Genomic DNA, 19624 nt, shown 5'->3' with positions numbered 1-19624 from the left:
CACCATGATCTCCCCCTAGTCCCTCATTTCCCTGTATATATCCGACACCCTACCATCCCCCACCCATGTCCCTGAGATCACTCTGTCCTGCACCTCTTGTGTCGGGAGCTGCGGGAATTCCCTCACCTGTTGCCTCGCAAAAGCCCTCAGTTGCATGTACCGAAATGCATTCCCTTGGGGCAACCCATATTTTTCCGTCAGCTCTCCCAGACTCGCAAACGTCCCGTCTAAGAACAGATCTCTCAGTTGCACAATCCCAGCTCTCTGCCATGCTCCAAATCCCCCATCTATTCTCCTCGGGACAAACCTATGATTATTTCTTACCGGGGACCGCACCGAGGCTCCCGTCCTTCCCCTATGCCGTCTCCACTGCCCCCAAATTTTCAGTGTTGCCACCACCACTGGACTTGTGGTGTATTTCTTCGGGGAGAACGGCAACGGCGCCGTCGCCAGTGCTTGTAGGCTGGTTCCTTTGCAGGACGCCATCTCTAATCTCTTCCACGGCGCTCCCTCCCCTTCTCCCATCCACTTACACACCATCGAGATATTGGCGGCCCAGTAGTACTCACTTAAGCTCGGTAGTGTCAGTCCCCCCTTATCCCTGCTACGCTGCAAAAACCCCCTCCCCACTCTCGGGGTCTTCCCAGCCCACACAAAACTCATGACACTTTTCTCGATTTTCTTGAAAAAAGCCTTCGTGACCATCACCGGGAGGCACTGAAACACAAAAAGGAATCTCGGGAGGACTACCATTTTGACCGCCTGCACCCTACCCACCAGTGACAGGGGCACCATGTCCCATCTCTTAAAATCCTCCTCCATCTGTTCCACCATTCGTGTTAGATTAAACCTATGTAAGGTTCCCCAACTCCTGGCTATCTGAATCCCCAAGTACCGGAAATCTCTGGTTACCTTTCTCAGCGGTAAATCATCTATTCCCCTGCTCTGCTCCCCCGGATGCACCACAAACAACTCACTCTTCCGCATATTCAATTTGTACCCCGAGAATTCCCCAAACTCCCCGAGTGTCTGCATTATCTCAGGCATCCCCTCCACTGGGTCCGCAACATACAGCAATAAATCATCTGCATACAATGATAACCGGTGTTCTTCTCCTCCCCTGAGTACGCCCCTCCACTTCCTGGAGCCCCTCAGTGCTATGGCCAGGGGCTCAATTGCCAATGCAAACAGTAACGGAGACAGGGGACACCCCTGCCTCGTCCCCCTATAAAGACGGAAGTAGTCAGACCTCTGCCTGTTCGTGACCACACTTGCCACCGGGGCCCTATATAGCAGCTGTACCCATCCAATAAACCCTTCTCCAAAACCAAATCTCCTCAACACTTCCCACAGATAGTCCCACTCCACTCTGTCGAATGCTTTCTCGGCGTCCATCGCCACCATTATCTCCTCCTCCCCCTCTGGTGGGGGCATCGTCATCACCCCTAGCAGCCTCCGTATGTTCGTGTTCAGCTGTCTCCCCTTAACGAACCCAGTTTGATCCTCGTGGACCACACCCAGGACACAGTCCTCTATCCTCGTCGCCATCACCTTGGCCAGGAGCTTAGCATCTACGTTTAAAAGGGAAATGGGCCTGTAGGACCCACACTGCAGCGGGTCTTTTTCCTTCTTCAAAAGTAGCGATATCGTCGCCTCCGACATAGTCGGGGGCAACTTCCCCCTTTCCCTGGCCTCATTAAAGGTTCTCGTCAAAAGCGGGGCCAATAGGTCCATATATTTCCTATAAAATTCCACCGGGAATCCATCCGGTCCCGGGGCCTTCCCCGCCTGCATGCGCCCAATCCCCTTTACCACCTCCTCCATCTCAATCTGTGCTCCCAGTCCCGCCCTCTCCTGCTCCTCCACCTTCGGGAATTCCAGCTGATCCAGGAACACATCATTCCCTCCTTCCCTTCCGAGGGCTGAGCCTTATATAACCTCTCATAGAATGCCTTGAACACCCCGTTCACTCTCTCCGCTCCCCGTTCCATCTCTCCCTCCTCATCTCTCACCCCACCTATCTCCCTCGCCGCTCCCCTCTTCCGCAGTTGGTGGGCCAGTAGCCGACTCGCCTTCTCTCCATACTCATACTGTACACCCTGTGCCCTCCTCCACTGTGCCTCTGCCTTACCCGTGGTCAGCAGGTCAAACTCCACATGTAGCCTTTGTCTTTCCCTGTACAGTCCCTCCTCCGGTGCCTCTGCATATTACCTGTCCACCCTCAGAAGTTCTCTCAACAATTGCTCCCTTTCTTTACCCTCTTGCTTCCCTTTAAGTGCCGTTATGGATATCAGTTCCCCTCTGACCACCGCCTTCAACGCCTCCCAGACCACTCCCACCTGAACCTCTCCATTGTCATTAAGCTCCAAGTACCTTTCGATACACCCCCTCACCCTTAGACATACCCCCTCATCCGCCAATAAGCCCATATCCATTCTCCAGAGTGGATGCTGTTCTTTTTCCTCTCCTACCTCCAGGTCTACCCAATGTGGAGCGTGGTCCGAAATGGCTATGGCCGTATACTCCGTCCCCGTCACCTTCTGAATCAGTGCCCTTCCCAAGACAAAAAAGTCTATCCGTGAATATACCTTGTGAACATGGGAGAAAAATGAGAACTCCTTACTCCTAGGGCTAATAAATCTCCAGGGGTCTACTCCTCCCATCTGCTCCATGAAGTCCTTGAGCACCCTGGCCGCTGCCGGCCTCCTCCCGGTCCTGGACCTCGACCGGTCCAGCCCTGGATCAAGCACCGTATTGAAGTCTCCCCCATTACCAACTTTCCCGCCCCGGGTCCGGGATACGCCCCAACATACGCCTCATAAAATTTGCATCATCCCAGTTCGGGGCGTATACGTTCATCAGAACCATCGCCTCCCCTTGCAATCTGCCACTCACCATCACATATCTACCCCCACTATCCGCCACTATGGTCTTTGCCTCAAACAGTACCCGTTTCCCCACTAAGATAGCCACCCCCCTATTCTTCGCATCTAAACCCGAATGAAACACCTGCCCCACCCATCCTTTACGTAGTCTGACCTGGCCTATCAGTTTCAGGTGCGTCTCCTGCAACATAACCACATCTGCCTTTAATTTCTTTCGGTGTGCGAGTACCCATGCCCTTTTAATCGGCCCGTTCAGCCCTCTCACGTTCCACGTGATCAGCCGGGTTGGGGGGCTTCCCCCCCTTGTCGACTCGCCATCCCCTTTTTTAACCCAGCTCCTCACCCGGTTCCCACGTATCTGTATATCCCACCGACGGTGCCCCCCCCGTCTCGACCACCCCGTCCCATAACAGCTCCCCCTTCTCCTTAGCAGCAGCAACCCAGTTAACCCCCCCCCCCCTCCCGCTAGATCCCCCTCTAGCGTAGTTGCACCCCCCATGTTGCTCCCAGAAGTCAGCGAACTCTGGCTGACCTCGGCTTCCCCCCTTGCCCTCGGCCCCCACTGTGCGAGGCCCCCTCCTTCCTGCGTCCCTGTTCCCGCCACAATTACCATAGCGCAGGAGCAAAGCCCGTTTCCCACTCGGCCCTGCCCCTAATGGCGCATTTCCCTTCTCCTTCCCCTTTCCGTCCCACCAGCACCCCCAGTTCCTCATACACTCTCTCCTCCCCCCCCCCCCCAAAAAACATTTGGGGGGGGGGGGGGGAAGAGAAAAGTTACAGGATCATAGAATTAACAAATTGAAAAATCACCCCCCCCCTCCCCTTCCTCGCCCCACATAATCACCCCACCACTTTGTCCCAGAAGCTCTTTCTCTCGCCAGGCTATTCCAGCTTCCCGTCCACAATGAATGTCCACGCCTCTTCTGCCGTCTCAAAGTAGTGGTGCTTCCCTTGGTGTGTGACCCACAGTCTCGCCGGTTGCAACATTCCAAATTGAACCTTCTTTTTGTGAAGCACCGCCTTAGCCCGATTGAAACTTGCCCTCCTTCTCGCCACCTCCGCACTCCAATCCTGGTATACGCGGATCACCGCGTTCTCCCACCTACAGCTCCGAGTTTTCTTCGCCCATCTGAGGACCGTCTCTCTGTCATTGTAGCGGAGAAACCTCACCACTATAGCTCGAGGTATTTCTCCAGCCTTTGGTCTTCGCGCCACAACTCGATAGGCTCCCTTCACCTCCAAAGGACCCGTCGGGGCCTCCGATCCCCTTAGCAAGTGAAGCATCGTGCTCACATATGTCCCGACGTCCACCCCCTCTGCGCCTTCGGGAAGACCCAGAACTCTTAAATTCTTCCTCCTCGAATTATTCTCCAGTACTTCCAACCTCTCCACACACCTTTTGTGCTGTGCCTCGTGCGTCTCTGCCTTCACCACCAGGCCCTGTATTTCATCTTCGTTTTCAGCAGTCTTTGCCTTCACGACCCGAAGCTCCAGCTCCTGGGTCCTCTGCTCCTCCTTTAGCCCTTCAATCGCCTGTAATATCGGGGCCAACACTTCCTTCTTCAACTCCTTCTTCAGCTCTTCCACACAGCGCCGCAGGAACTCTTGTTGCTCCGGGCCCCATAACAAACGGCCACCTTCCGACGCCATCTTGCTTCGAGCTTCCCTTCCTTGCCGCTGCTCCAGAGGATCTTCTGCAATCCGGCCGCTATCCTCTCCTTTTTCCATGCGTGTCCGGGGGGGGGATTCCCTTCTGGTTTACCGCAGTGTTTTTGGCCGTTTAAATTGCCGTTGGGGCTCCTATTAAGAGCCCAAAAGTCCGTTCCAACGGGAGGTGCCAAAACGTGCGACTCAGCTGGTCATTGCCGCACCCAGAAGTCAAGCCCAAAGTGTTTTCAATATACCTACACAGAATTTAGAACATCAAGCATCTTAAGACTTGCTGATTAATTGCTTAGGTTCCGCAAAGATCAGTGATTTTTCCACCAGGATGCATAGTTGTCTCATTAAGAATAAAGTCTCAATTTAAAAAATGTTGTTTTTTTTTTATAAAGTATCTTGGGACATCATTGTTGGCTTAGCTGTTCAAAAGATGACAAGGATGCAGCAGATAATCATGCCACCCAGTCTACAAATACCTCTAGCTCTCCAGAGATCAAATCCATAGTCCATAACACTTGGTGGGAAATCCGGGTTGCCCTGAATGGGAGAGAGAAAAGTTAATTTTGATCTCCCTTCCAGTTGACTGGCCATTTTCCATGTTCTTAGAGCATCCTCAACCTTGTCGATAGGCTACCATCAATTGCTGTGTTGACTATCCCATGGTGTTGGTATAGTCAACACAGTTGGGATAGAAACTGCACTGACTCTCCGGCAGCAAATCCTGGTTGAGACATTGTAGTAAGCAGTTCAAAAGTATTCTGGCAATGATTTTCCCAACAATGGAGAGAAGCGAGATTCCCCTATGTTTGTTGCAAGATTGGCAAGTTTTGCTGCACAAGTTGGCAATGTTGTATTCTTGCAGGATGGTTCCTAGCTCTCAGATAGATTTAAAGAGTTCAATGAGCTTCTTGACCAGACATTGACCTCCAGCCTTGTAAACCTCAGCTGCGATAGCATCAATTCCTGAAGATTTACTGCTGGACAAGAGTTTGACTTGTTAGTTATCCCAATTGTGTTGACTATCCCAACACCATGGGATAGTCAACACAGCAATTGATGGCAGCCTATCGATTGCTTCTTTATTGATGGATTAGGAATGTGCTCCGCCCACCCTTCCCGAATTTGGGCTTTCTCTGTGAGCAGTTTTGTCTCGTCCGCACTGAGGATTGGTGAAGAACTAATAGACTACGGCCTGAGGACAGATTTCAGAGCATCTTAGAATCTCTTCCAGTTTTTGTGGTGCACATCTGACTGAAGTTTACCTCTTTTCAGATTCAACCAATTGATAGAATATTCACAAAGGGTCACTTTCAAAACTCAGCTTCTTATTTAGTAGGACAGACCAAGGACACAATTGGCAGCCTAAAACACGGCATTGAGACATAGGGTGCACGTTGGCGCACTGGTTCACACTGCTGTCTCACGGCTGAGGACCGGGGTTCCTTCCGGCCCTGGGTCATTGCCGTGAGAAGTTTGCACATTCACCCAGTGTCTGCGTGGGTCTCACCTCTACAACCCAAAAATGTGGCAAGTAGGTGGACTGGCCACGCTAAATTGCCCCTTAGGGGGAAAAAATGAATTTGGTACTTTAAATTTATTTTTTAAAATTGAGACATTGAGCACCATTCGAAGCTGAATTGTATGAGCTCCATTCGAAGCTGAATTGTATAAGAGTGTCATTTAAAGCTGAATCATATATTGCCTCCTCATGATCCAATACATCCCTCATTCCATTATCATTAAATCAAGACATCAACTCTGGTCCAATGAAAAAAGTGGAAGGAAATGTCAAAGCTAGCAACAGCTATGCCACAGTAAAAGTCACTGAGCTAGGTGAAATTGTACACACGGAGAAACTTGCAAGCTAAACACCAAAAGTGGCAGGCTATCGGGAGCCAAGATTAGTTACTCAATATGTTGTCTGATCTTGTAGCTCGGAATCACTAGTACTGTAGCTAAATTTGTAGATGGCAAAGTTAATGAAACCACAGACTTCAAAGCTGCATAGAATAAGCTTGAGAGTATTGGAATATACTTGGTAAATTGAATTTCATCTGACATGTATTGACCCAATATACAGAAATGCAATACACACGGGGACAAAAATGAAGGAAGAGATTACTATTCAGATAGGAAGAAAAGTGAGATCTGGGGATCATGTTTGATTAAAAATGGGTGCCAGCTTCACAATGCTCTGGCAGTGTGCAAAGAAAATCAGATATTGGCATGTGTTAAAAGGTTGATATTAAGTAATTATTGGTACAAATCTATTTAGAATAAAAAGCACAATTCCAAGGCAGTTATTACAAGGTACAGAAGACCAGAAAAACAGAGGGGATGAAAGGACTATACTGAGGCAACAATTACATGAATTGGGTATATCATCGCTACAAAAGAGAAGTTGAAAGTGTGGTGAATGTCAGAAATTATTCTATATATGTTGTAATAATAATTTTATAAATCCTGGTTAACATACAGCAAGTGGTGTGTCTGCAAAAGATGCTATTAAGATGCTGTAAAAGTGGTAACCATTCAACACTGTTCTGGCCACTCAATGCCCCTTTGCAATTTGCTGCTCCCGTCGGCACTGTTTACTCTGCCATCTATTTTTGTGTCATTGGCAAACTTGCATACAAGATTCTCGATATCTCTATTCAAGTAATTTATAAACAGTGAACTCCATGATAAGGTGCATCACTTTGCCTAAAGCTGTAGACCCAGATTGTTTCCAGTGAGCAAATGATAAATCTATGGGACAGGGTCCTTCAGGAAATGGTGGAAGCAGATAACATTGATTAATTTAAATTAGGTTAATTTATTTTTAAAATATATTTTAAGATATGGCATGCAGTATGTGTAATTGCGACATGGCATGTGGTAAGTGTAGCATGCTTGGGCAGAAGAGATGACTTTGGATACAAAATTCTTAAATCTGTCCATAGCTGGAGGGACAGAGTGGCAGTGGTTTTGGAACCTGAATGTGGAGGCAAGACAGGGAAACAAAGATAGAAATGAAAGACAAAAGTGGAAGGCACAGGAAACAAGGGCTGCAGCAAATAGGGCCATAGTTTTTTTTTTTGAAAGTATAAAAACATTTCTGAAAAGTTTAAACCACTGTATCTGAATACATGGTGCATTCACAATAAGGTAGAGGAATTAACAACACAAATTGGTATACAAGAGTAGTGTGATTGCGAAAATGGAGATATGGCTGAAGGGTGACCAGGGCTGAGAACTAAATATCCAAGGGCATTTGATATTTAGAAAGGACAGACAAAAGGGGAAAAGATGCGGAATGATGTTGTTAGTTTAGGATGAAATCAGTGCATTGGTGAGAGAGGATAATGCCTCAGAAAATCTAGACAGAATCAGCCTAGGTGGAGCTAAGGAGGAGCAAGGGGCAGAAAATCATAGAATCCCTTCAGTGCAGAAGGGGACCATTCAGCCCATCGAGTCTGCACCGATCCTTCGATAGACCACCCAAGTAGGCCCAGTCCCCACCCTATTCACGCAACCACACCCTAACATGGCCAAACCATCCATTCTGCACATCTTTGGACTGTGGGAGGACACCAGAGCACCCAGAGGAAACCCACGCAACATGGGGAGAATGTGCAAACTCCACACAGTCATCAGAGGTCGGGATCAAACCCGGATCCCTGCTGCTATGAAGCAGCAATGCTAAACACACTGCCACCATGCCACCTCTATTAGTTGATCCTAAGATATATGAGCAGAATTAGGCCATTCAGCCCTTCGAGTCTGCTCCACCATTCGATCATGGATGATATAAGTGGGAGTTGTCCATAGGCCTCCAAACAGTAGTGGTAAGATAGGGGATGGCATGAAACAAACAATTTGAGATGCATGTAACAAGAGTACTACAGTAATCATGGGAGATTTTAATCTACATATAGATTGGGCAATAAAATCAGCAGCAATACTGTGGCCAATGAATTCCGGGTGGCTTTCTTTAGACCAGTATGTTGAAAAAGCAACATGCTATTTTGATTTGGCATTTTTCAATGAGAAGGGGTTAATTAATTATCCCTGGTCCTTTAGGGAACAGTGACCATAATATGATAGAATTCTTCATTAAGGTAAGATGGAAAGTGAAAGTCCAATTTGAAACTAGGGTCCTAAATTTAAACAAAGGAAACTGTGAAGGTATGAAGTGTAAGTAATTGGGGGACTTCATAATAATAATAATAATCTTTATTATTATTATTATTATTAGTGTCACAAGTAGACTTACATTGACACTGCAATGATGTTACTGTGAAAATCCCCTAGTCACCACTCCGGCGCCCACTCGGGTACACCAAGGGAGAATTCAGAATGTCCAGTTCACCTAACAAGCATGTCTTTCGGAACTTGTGGGAGGAAACCGGAGCGCCCAAAGGAAACCCACACAGACACGAGGCGAACGTGCAGAATCCGCAAAGACAATGACCCAAGCCGGGAATCTAACCTGGGACCCTGGCGCTGTGAAGCAGCAGTGCTAACCACTTGTGTTACCGTTCTGCCCCATTAAAAGCATTAGGCCATAGCTAATATTTAAGGAACAAATGTATGTATTGCAATAATTATACATTCGTCTGGTACAAAAACAAAACAAGAAATGCAGCTCAACTATGGCTTACAAAATAAATTAAGGATAGTAGAAGATCAAAAAAAGAGTTCTATAAAGTTGGTGGAAAAAGTAGCAAGCCTGAGGATTGGGAGACGTTCAGTCTTCAGCAAGCAAGAGATTGTATGGGGTGGGGCAGAAGGGGGGGGGGGGGGGAGAAAGAGTACGTGATTTAACTTGCAAGTAAAGCGGATTGTGAAAGCTTCCATAAGTATACAAAGAGAAAAGGATTAGTGAAGACAAATGTTGGTCCCTTACAGTCCAAAACAGGAGTATTTATAATAGAGAGCAAAGAAACGTAGGGGCAATTAAACAACTACTTTAATTCTGTCTTTACGGAGGAAACACAACCAAAACTTCCCAGACGGAGGAAACACAACCAAAACTTCCCAGAAATACTGAGGAATCAAGGGTCTAGTGAGAAGGAGGAATTGAAGGAAATTGGTATTATTAGAAAAATAGTGTTGCTGAAATTAACAGGACTGAAAGTTGATAAATCAGATAGGGGCTGATAATCGACATCCCAGGGTACTAAAGGAGGCAGCCATGGAAATAGTGATGCATTGGTGTCATAGATTCCAGAACAGTCCTGGCAGATTGGAGGATAGCAAATGCAAGTGTAAAAGTTGCCTCAGTCCCAGAAGAGGCTCTTCTTTTCATTTTTGAGAGCTGACTGGTGGTGATTTAACCAGAGGGTCACCACACCTCAGGCAAGGGGGTGCGGCACAACAGCACAATGGTTAGCACTGTTGCTTCACAGCTCCAGGGTCCCAGGTTAAATTTCCGGCTTGGGTCACTGTCTGTGTGGAGTCTGCACGTTCTCCCTGTGGCTGCGTGAATTTTCTCCGGGTGCTCCGATTTCCTCCCACAAGTCCAGAAATGTTTTTTTTGTCATAGAATTTACAGTGCAGGAGGCCATTCGGCCCATCGAGTCTGCACCGGCTCTTGGAAAGAGCACCCCACCCCATCCCCATAACCCAGTAACCCCACCCAACACCAAGGGCAATTTTGGACACCAAGGGCAATTTTAGCATGGCCAATCCACGTAACGTGCACAGCTTTGGACTGTGGGAGGAAACCGGAGCACCTGGAGGAAACCCACGCTGTTAGGTGAATTGGACATTATGAATTCTCCCTCTGTGTACCCGTATAGGTGCCGGAATGTGGCAACTAGTGGCTTTTCACAGTAACTTCATTGCAGTATTAATGTAAGCCTACTTGTGACAATAAAGATTATTATTAAGGTTGAGCGGGCAGGGCCTTTACAAATAACCTCAGCCGGTATGGGAATTGTTGGCATCGCTCCGCATCACGAACCAGCCGCCCAGCCAACTAAGCTGGCCTCCTCCTCACATATGTAACTCTCCTATTTAAATAAAAGGGAGGGAGGGAGAAAACAGGGAATTGCAGACCAGTTGGCCTAACGTCAGCAGTAAGAAAAATGCTAGGGTCCATTATAAAGGATGCAATCTCAACAGGACACTTAGAAAATATCAATGGGATTAGACAAAGTCAACATAGGTTTATGAAAGGGAAATAATATTTGACAAACCTACTGGAGCTTTTTGAAGACCTAACTTGTAGACTAGATCAGGGTGAACCAGTGGATGCGGTGTATTGAAATTTCAGAATGCTTTTGATAAAGTCCCACATAAAAGGTTGGTGTGCAAAATTAAAGTGCATAGGATTGGGGGCATGGATTAAGAATAGGAATAAATGGATAATTTTTGAAGTGGCAAGCCCTGACTAGTGGGGTTCCACAGGGATCAGTGTTTGGTCCCCAGCTATTAACAATATACATCAAGGATTTGGATAAGGGAGCCAAAAATAATATTTCCAAGTTTGCTGATAACACGAAAGTGAGAGGTATAAGAGGCTTCAAGGTTATTTAGACAAGTGGAGTATGAGTGGCAAAAATACCTGACAGATGCAGTATATTGTGAATAAATGTGAAGGAATCCACTTCGGACAGAGAAACAAAATGGCACAGTAATTATTTAAATGGTGATAGATTGGGAAATATCGATGTACAAAGGGACCTGGGTGTCCTAGTGCACCATCAACTATTCAGTATTAGTCATGTGGTTAACGAAAACTAGAATGCTAAATCAAAATCATCTGTCCTAAGGCCCAGCTTCAACAGTTTCCTGCCTGCACATCTAGTTTAATCATAACCTCCAAAAGCAAGCAAATGTGTTGAGAATATGGAGCTTGCTATCACAAAGTGGATGAGGCAAACAGCATTGATGCATTTAAAGGGATGCTGAATAAACACAAGGAAAATTAAGAATGGGTTATGATGATAGGGTCAGGTGAATACGGTAGGGGTTAGGTGAATACAGTAGGGACGATCGAGCGGGCCAGCTGCCCCCAAATGACTTGTTTCTGTGCTGTAAATTCTATGTAATACCACATAATCCAACACGCATAGCATTCCCAGATGCAATCAATACATGTTTGATACTTAAAACAAAGCCCACCCTGCGGGTTACCATTGACTAGAAACTGAATCAGACCAGCCATACAAATACAGAGGCTAAAAGGGCAGGTCAGATAACAAACAAAGAAGAAAAGTACAGCACACAAACAGGCCCTTCGGCCCTCCAAGCCTGCGCCGACCAATTTTTGCCCATCTAAACTGAAATCTTCTACACTTCCGGGGTCCGTATCCCTCTATTCATGTATTTGTCAAGATGCCCCTTAAACATCACTATCGTCCCTGCTTCCACCACCTCCTCCAGCAATGATTTCCAGCCACCCACTACCCTCTGTGTAAAAAAACTTGCATCGTACATCTCTAAACCTTGCCCCTCGCACCTTAAACCTATGCCCCCAGTAATTGACCCCTCTACCCTGGGAAAAAGCCTCTGACTATCCACTCTGTCTATGCCCCTCATCATTTTGTAGACCTCTATCAGGTCGCCCCTCAACCTCCGTCGTTCCAGTGAGAACAAACCGAGTTTATTCAACCTCTCATCATAGCTAATGTGATCATACCAGGCAACATCCTGATAAATCTCTTCTGCACCCTCTCTAAAGCCTCCACATCCTTCTGGTAATGTGGCTACCAGAATTGAACACTATACTCCCAAGTGTGGCCTAACTAAGGTTCAAAGCAGCTGCAACATGACTTGCCAATTTTTATACTCAATGACCCGGCCAATGAAGGCAAGCATGCCGTATGCCTTCTTGACTACATTCTCACCTGTGTTGCCCCTTTCAGTGACCTGTGGACTTGTACACCTAGATCTCCCTGACTGTCAATACTCTTCAGGGTTCTACCATTCACTGTATATTCCCTACCTGAGGAAGGAGCAGCGCTCCAAAAGCTAGTGATATCGAAACAAACCTGTTGGACTTTAACCTGGTGTTGTAAGACTTCTCACTGTGCTCACCCCAGTCCAATGCCGGCATCTCCACATCATATTCCCTACTTGTATTAGACCTTCCAAAATGCATCACCTCACATTTGTCCGGATTAAACTCCATGTGCCATCTCTCCGCCCAAGACTCCAAACAATCTAAATCCTGCTGTATCCTCTGACAGTCCCCATCGCAATCCGCAATTCCACCAACGTTTGTGTCGTCCGCAAACCTACTATTCAGACCAGTTCCATTTTCCTCCAAATCATTATATACTACGAACAGCAAAGGTCCCTGCACTGATCCCTGCGGAACACCACTAGCACAGCCCTCCAATCAGAAAAGCACCCTTCCATTGCTACACTCTGCCTTCTATGACCTAGCCAGTTCTGTATCCATCTTGCCAGCTCACCTTTTGTACCAGTCTGCAATGAGGGACATTGTCAAAGGCCTTACTGAAGTCCATATAGACAACATCCACTGCCCTACCTGCATCAATCATCTTTGTGACCTCCTCGAAAAACTCTATCAAGTTAGTGAGACACGACCTCCCCTTCACAAAACCATGCTGCCTCTCGCTAACACGTCCATTTGCTTCTAAATGGGAGTAAATCCTGTCTCGAAGAATTCTCTCCAGTAATTTCCCTACCACTGATGTAAGGCTCACCGGCCTGTAGTTCCCTGGATTATCCTTGCTACCCTTCTTAAACAAAGGAACAACATTGACTATTCTCCAGTCCTCCGGAACATCACCTTAAGACAGTGAGGATCCAAAGATTTCTGTCAAGGCCTCAGCAATTCCTCGCTTGCCTCCTTCAGTATTCTGGGGTAGGACCCATCAGGCCCTGGTGACTTATCCATCTTAATATTTTTCAAGATGCCCAACACCTCTTCTTTTTGGATCTCAATGTGACCCAGGCTATCTACACACCCTTCTCCAGACTCAACATTCACCAATTCCTTCTCTTTGGTGAATACTGATGCAAAGTATTCATTTAGTACCTCGCCCATTTCCTCTGGCTCCACACATGGATTCTCTCCCCTGTCCTTCAGTGAGCCAACCCTTTCCCCTGGCTACCCTCTTGCTTTTTATGTACGTGTCAAAAGCCTTGGAATTTTCCTTAACCCTATTTGTCACTGACCTTTCGTGGCCCCTTTTAGCCCTCCTGACCACTTGTTAAGTTCCTTCCTACTTTCCTTATATTCCACACAGACTTCGTCTGTTCCCAGCCTTCTAGCCCTGACAAATACCTCCTTTTTCTTTTTGACAAGGCTTACAATATCTCTAGTTATCCAAGGTTCCCGAAATTTGCCATATTTATCGTTTTTCCTCACAGGAACATGCCGGTCCTGAATTCCTTTCAACTGACATTTGAAAGTCTCCCACATGTCAGATGTTGATTTACCCTCAAACATCCGCCCCCAATCTAGGTTCTTCAGTTCCCGCCTAATATGGTTATAATTAGCCTTCCCCCAATTTAGCACATTCACCCTAGGACCACTCTTATCCTTGTCCACCAGCACTTTAAAACTTATTGAATTGTGGTCACTGTTCCCGAAATGCTCCCCTACTGAAACTTCTACCACCTGGACCGGGCTAATTCCCCAATGTCAGGTCCAGTAGAGCCCCTTCCCTAGTTGGACTATCTACATGTTGTTTTAAGAAGCCCTCCTGGATGCTCCTTACAAACTCTGCCCCGGCCAAGCCCCTAAGATGTTGGGAATTTTGCAGTGAGTAACTCACCTCCTGACTCCCCAAACACTGTCCACCATTTGCAGGGAACAAATCAGGCGTGGAACAGAATACTGAGGATGCTGGAATCACTTGCCTGGATGTACACAGATCTAACAACACTTGAAGCTCAACACCATTCGAGGTGAAACAGCCCATTTGATCAGCACACATCCACCAACTTAAATATTCACTTTCTCCACCACTGATGCATAGTGACAGCAGTGTATACCACCCATACCAGATGCATGGTAGCAATTTGCCAAGACTCCTTTGACAGCATCGTCCAAACCCACTATCTCGACCACCGAGAAGGACAAAGGCAACAGATGCATAGGACCACCACCCACTGCAAGGTTCCCCCTCTAAGCCACACATCAACAGGACTTGGCTGTCGTCGTCGCTAGGTCGTCCCTCCCTAACACCCAGGTGTACCTACACCACGTGGTCTGCTGTGGTTCAAAAAGATTGTTCACTACCATCTTCGCATGGGCAACAAATACTGGTCTAGCCAGTGACATCCATATCCAGTGAATAAATATTCAAAAAATAACTTTAGATCCCAGCGCATAACAAACTGACTGGACACATTTAGTAAAATATTATTCAGATCCCAACAAATATTGTTTTCTGCCTCCATTGTTCATACACATTTTCAATGCATTACTTTATAATTATTTACATTAAAATCATTTGCCATTTTTCCACTGTTTTCTTAAATTAAGATCACTGAACATCAAAACAAGACACTGCAATGCTTAGCTGTCATTACATTGTACAATACGATTTACAAATAATACTCGTATCCAGAACATTTATAGATATTATAAGGCAACTCAGCACATAATCTAATAAAACTGGTCACCATCGCTCCATGAACCCAAATCCAGATTGAAAAGCTGGATCAACAGGACAAATTTAAGAAACATTTTGTCATTCATGCATTGCTACCAAGGCTAATCACTGGAAGCCACTTAATCTAATGCAACAAATATGATGTTTGCAGAACTGTGGAGATAAAGCACCAAGGAATCTGTTACATAAATGTATAAAGAACCAAAACATACTGTGCCGGTCAAAGTCAAGAAAAAAAGTGGATACCTGCATGGACATTAAGAACGAAAGCACTTTGCATGGAAATGGATTCTGCCGACTACAAATGTAAATCTGATAATTGCCCAATGTCTTTTCTATTGTAATTACAAAATTCTTCCTCACCTGGACAAGAACAATAATGCTCAAATTAAGTAATTTTATTCAGTTAGGCACATCGGAAGATTGCGTTTCAAGTTCCGCTGTTGGACTTCAGCATATTATGTAGGCCTGACACTTTGACGGAATGTGCTGTCAGAGGTGACCTTTTTGGAATGAGATGTTAAACTGAGAATATGTCCACCTGCTCAAGTGTTTTTTATTTCTACAGAAACAACAAGACTATGAAGAGCAGGGGGGTTTCCCAACATCACTGTAAACATTCCCTTCTTAACCAAAAACAAGCCATAAATCTAATTTGTGGTTTGTGTTACCTTGTCTGAGGTAGCTCATACCGCCTACTGCACTTCAAAACAAAAATCTCTGACTTAACCACTATATAATTCCAGGCTCTATACAGATGTGCCATGAAAGTGAAAAACAAACAAGAAAAATAGAATACGTTGGAAATATTGAGATCGGGCAGCATGTGTGGAGATGACAACAGATTTAATGCTTCAGGTTGATGACCTTTCATCAGAAGTAGGAAAAGTTAGAAATGTAATGTAATAGATTTTAAGAAGTAGATTTCTCTCCCCACATATGCTGCCTGACCTGCTGAGTATGTGCTGCATTTTCTCTTTTTATTTCAGATTTCCAGCATCCACAGTATTTTGTTTTTGTGAAAACAGACAACACTCACACAATATGAGTTTCTTGCTTGGGTAGAACTACACCTGATAATCGACTGACAAGATACAAGTTATGTAATTTAATGTCAATAAACATTTGACTTTCAGACCAAGTTAAATAAAATGTTTTAATTTTAACAGAATATAGCAAAGTGCTCTTTCTCGAAAAGGGTCCTGAAAAAACCCACTAGCTGTATTTTGAGGTTGTGACTCAAAGAACAGTTGCTTTCTTCCATGGTATTTTAAGGCATTCTACATTTTTTCCATATTATTTAAAACAGGCAGTATGAAAGACTCTTTTGTATACATACTTGGGTTTTTTTCCAGAAAAGTTTTCTGGTGTTCAGTGCCCCAGCACTTCCGTGGAACCACATTTTCAACTTGGCTGTTTCTGGATTTATTCCAGCATTTATCCACGTATTAATGCCCTAACACACATTAGTGCAATTTCAGCTAAAAATTATTGAATTGGATGCATTAATGAATCAAAGACACCCAAAAATCTATTGGCACACATCCAGATACAGTATCTATACTGTAAATAAAGGAAGAAACAAAATCACAATTGTGTTCCAATTTCTCAGTCAAATTTGGAATTTCAAAATCATTGTAACTGAGCAAAATAGATTTGAATGCAATTGTTACTCTTTTTGCTTCTCAATATTTTAAGAAGATTCCGTGACAGAGAATAAAGCAAGGAAGTTATAATAGACCTTTATAAAACACCAGTAATGCTCCACCTGGAGTACTGTGGCCATCTGGGCACAACACTAAGTCAAGGCCTTAGAGAATGCATAAGAGATTTGTTAGAATGCCATCTGGAATAGAGACTTACTGCTGAGAATAGAGAAACATGGAATGTTTTCCTTGGAGCACAAAAGGTTAAAGGGAAAGTTCAGAGTAAATAAGGAGAAGATGTTTCCAGTGACAGAAGGTTCAATAACCAGAGATTTAAGATGACTGGCAAAGAACTGGAAGCAACATAAGGAAAAAAAATGTTATACAGCAAGTTAGGATGAATCGAATGCATTGTCTGAAAGGATGGTGAAAGCAGATTCAACAATAACTTTCAAAAGGGAATTGGGAAAAACTTGAAATGAGGAAGGAAATTGCTGGGTTAAATGGAAAGAACAGAGGCATGAGGCTAAATTAGATGGTTAATTCAAACAGCCATTGCATGCACAATGGACTGACTGGCCTCCTCCTGTGCATATTATTCTATGATCCAAGGGAACAGTATCTATTTAGGACTTCGGAGTATTCCCCTTCCACACACATTCTGCTATCACAATTTAGTAATGCACTTTGTAATGCTTTTTGTAATATTTAGGGGTACATTAAAAATATAACATCATTGCTAGTTCCTATTTAATAATTAGCACTAATAATAATATCTGCAATCCAGTTCAATGTTGACAAAATTATGGGTTTCTTTATATTATCAAGTTAATATTGGATATTGTGGTCTTTTTTCCACCCTTTCTCCCACCCCACATCTCGTTTCTCACCTATTTCCATAAATATTCAACACCATTCCAGACAGAGGTCAAAATGAAGATGCAGTTCCAAAGCATAAAATGCAAAAACAAGTGGAGAAAAAGCAGAACGGGGGGGGGGCCAAAGCAATAGATCAGTGAATAGGTACTTGAGACAAACAGATCTTTGTCCAAACAAGCCACTGAAATTTTGTTCTATCCATCCATTTGGTTCCAGACTCTTGGCAAACATCAAGACAGATATCACACACTGCAAACATCAGCTGCATATTCTAGCGATGTCATTATGCAAGCAGAATTTGGGGTCACAGACAAGAAATGATGTCTGCACGCAAACACAAAAAGAAAAAACAAAGAATAAACGTGCACAAGTGATGGATTTAGGCGTGGGCATTGGAGGAGTGGGATGAATATGTAAAAAGGAGAAACACATGCAAACAGGTCAGAGATAAATAGCAGCAAATGCAAACAGTTCAGAGATAGATGGAGACACATTATGTAGCAAATATATACACAAACGGTGCACAACGAGATCATACAGTCTCTGACAGATAAAAAGTAATGCAGATAAGGATCACATTCATATCAAGATAATGTCACATCAGCAAGACAGATAGATCACAGAGATTGTGGATATAGGCTTTTCTGACAAACGGTTGATAAAATGTCATCTGCAGGGAATGTAGCAGCATTGGACAGAAAGAAACATGGCACCAACCAACCTTTGGATAAAAAGAAAGATTGGTAGAGAGAGCCAGGTTAGGGAGGCAGAATATGGGCATAAAGAATTGAATCACAATCATTACAGGAAAAGGACTCACCATCAGCAGCGCCAATGGTGACCTACTAATTATGCACAAAAAAAATGTAGAAATTAGGTGATAAAGGGTAAAATAAGAGAGCCATGAAAAAACTGACGATGGAGTGCCTCAGGCTGAAAAAAAAAGAGAACTTTTAAATCTAAAACAGATGTGTTATTAGTTCCAACTGTGTTATTAGTTCCAACACTAATAATTTAGATAGGCTGAAATGCAGAAAGTAAAACATGGTCAAGTTGTTACGAATGTGAGGCGAGTGACTGCCCTTGACATCAAGGCAGCATTTGACCGAGTATGGCATTAAGGAGCCTAGCTAAACTCAATGGGATCAGGAGGAAAACTCTCCATTGGTTGGAGTCATACCTGGCACAAAAGAAAGATGGTTATGGTGGTTGGAGGCCAATCATCTCAGCTCCAGGATATCACTGCAGGAGTTCCTCAGGGTAGTATCCTATGCCCAACAATCTTCAGCCCCTTCAAAGGTCAGAAGTGGGGATGTTTGCAATGATTGCAAAGTGTTCAGCACCATTCGTGTGACTCCTCAGAAATGAAGCAGTCCATGTCCAAATGCAGCAACACCTGAACAATATCCAGGCTTGGGTTGACAAGTGGCAAGTTACATTTGCGCCACACATGTGCCAGGCAATGACCATCTACGACAAGAGAGGATCTAACCACCACACGTTGACATTCAATGGCATTACCTTCACTGAATCCCCCACAATAAACATCCTGAGGTTACCATTGATCAGAAACTGACTGGACTAGCCATATTAATACTGTGGCTACCAGGGCAGGCCAAGTCCAGGAATCCTACGGCAAATAACTCACTCCTGACCCCTCAAAGATTGTCCGCCATCTACAAGCCACAAGTCAGGAGTGGAATGGAATACTCTCCACTTGCATGGATGAGTGCAGCTCCAACAACACTCCCAAAGCTCGACACCATCCAGGACAAAGCATCTCGCTTGATTGCTCCCCTTTCCACAAACATTCAAACCCTCCACCACCGATGAACACTGGCTGCCGTGGATACCATCTACAAGGTGCACTGCAGTAACTCATGAAGGTCCCTTAGACAGTACCTTCCAAACCCATAACCACTACCATCTAGAAGGTCAAGAGCAGCAGGTACCTAGGAACCACAACACCTGG

At 45.0% G+C, this 19624-nt stretch overlaps 1 protein-coding gene across 3 annotated transcripts in view; it reads right to left on the bottom strand.

The window, feature by feature from the left end:
* The window catches only part of map4k5 (mitogen-activated protein kinase kinase kinase kinase 5), a 309224-nt gene that overhangs the window by 219513 nt on the left and 70087 nt on the right, over window positions 1-19624 (bottom strand). The gene's annotated exons all lie outside the window — the stretch shown is intronic.

Source organism: Scyliorhinus torazame, chromosome 2, assembly GCF_047496885.1.
Source record: "Scyliorhinus torazame isolate Kashiwa2021f chromosome 2, sScyTor2.1, whole genome shotgun sequence".
Lineage (NCBI taxonomy): Eukaryota > Metazoa > Chordata > Chondrichthyes > Carcharhiniformes > Scyliorhinidae > Scyliorhinus > Scyliorhinus torazame.
This window is presented reverse-complemented; position numbering and strand designations above follow the sequence as displayed.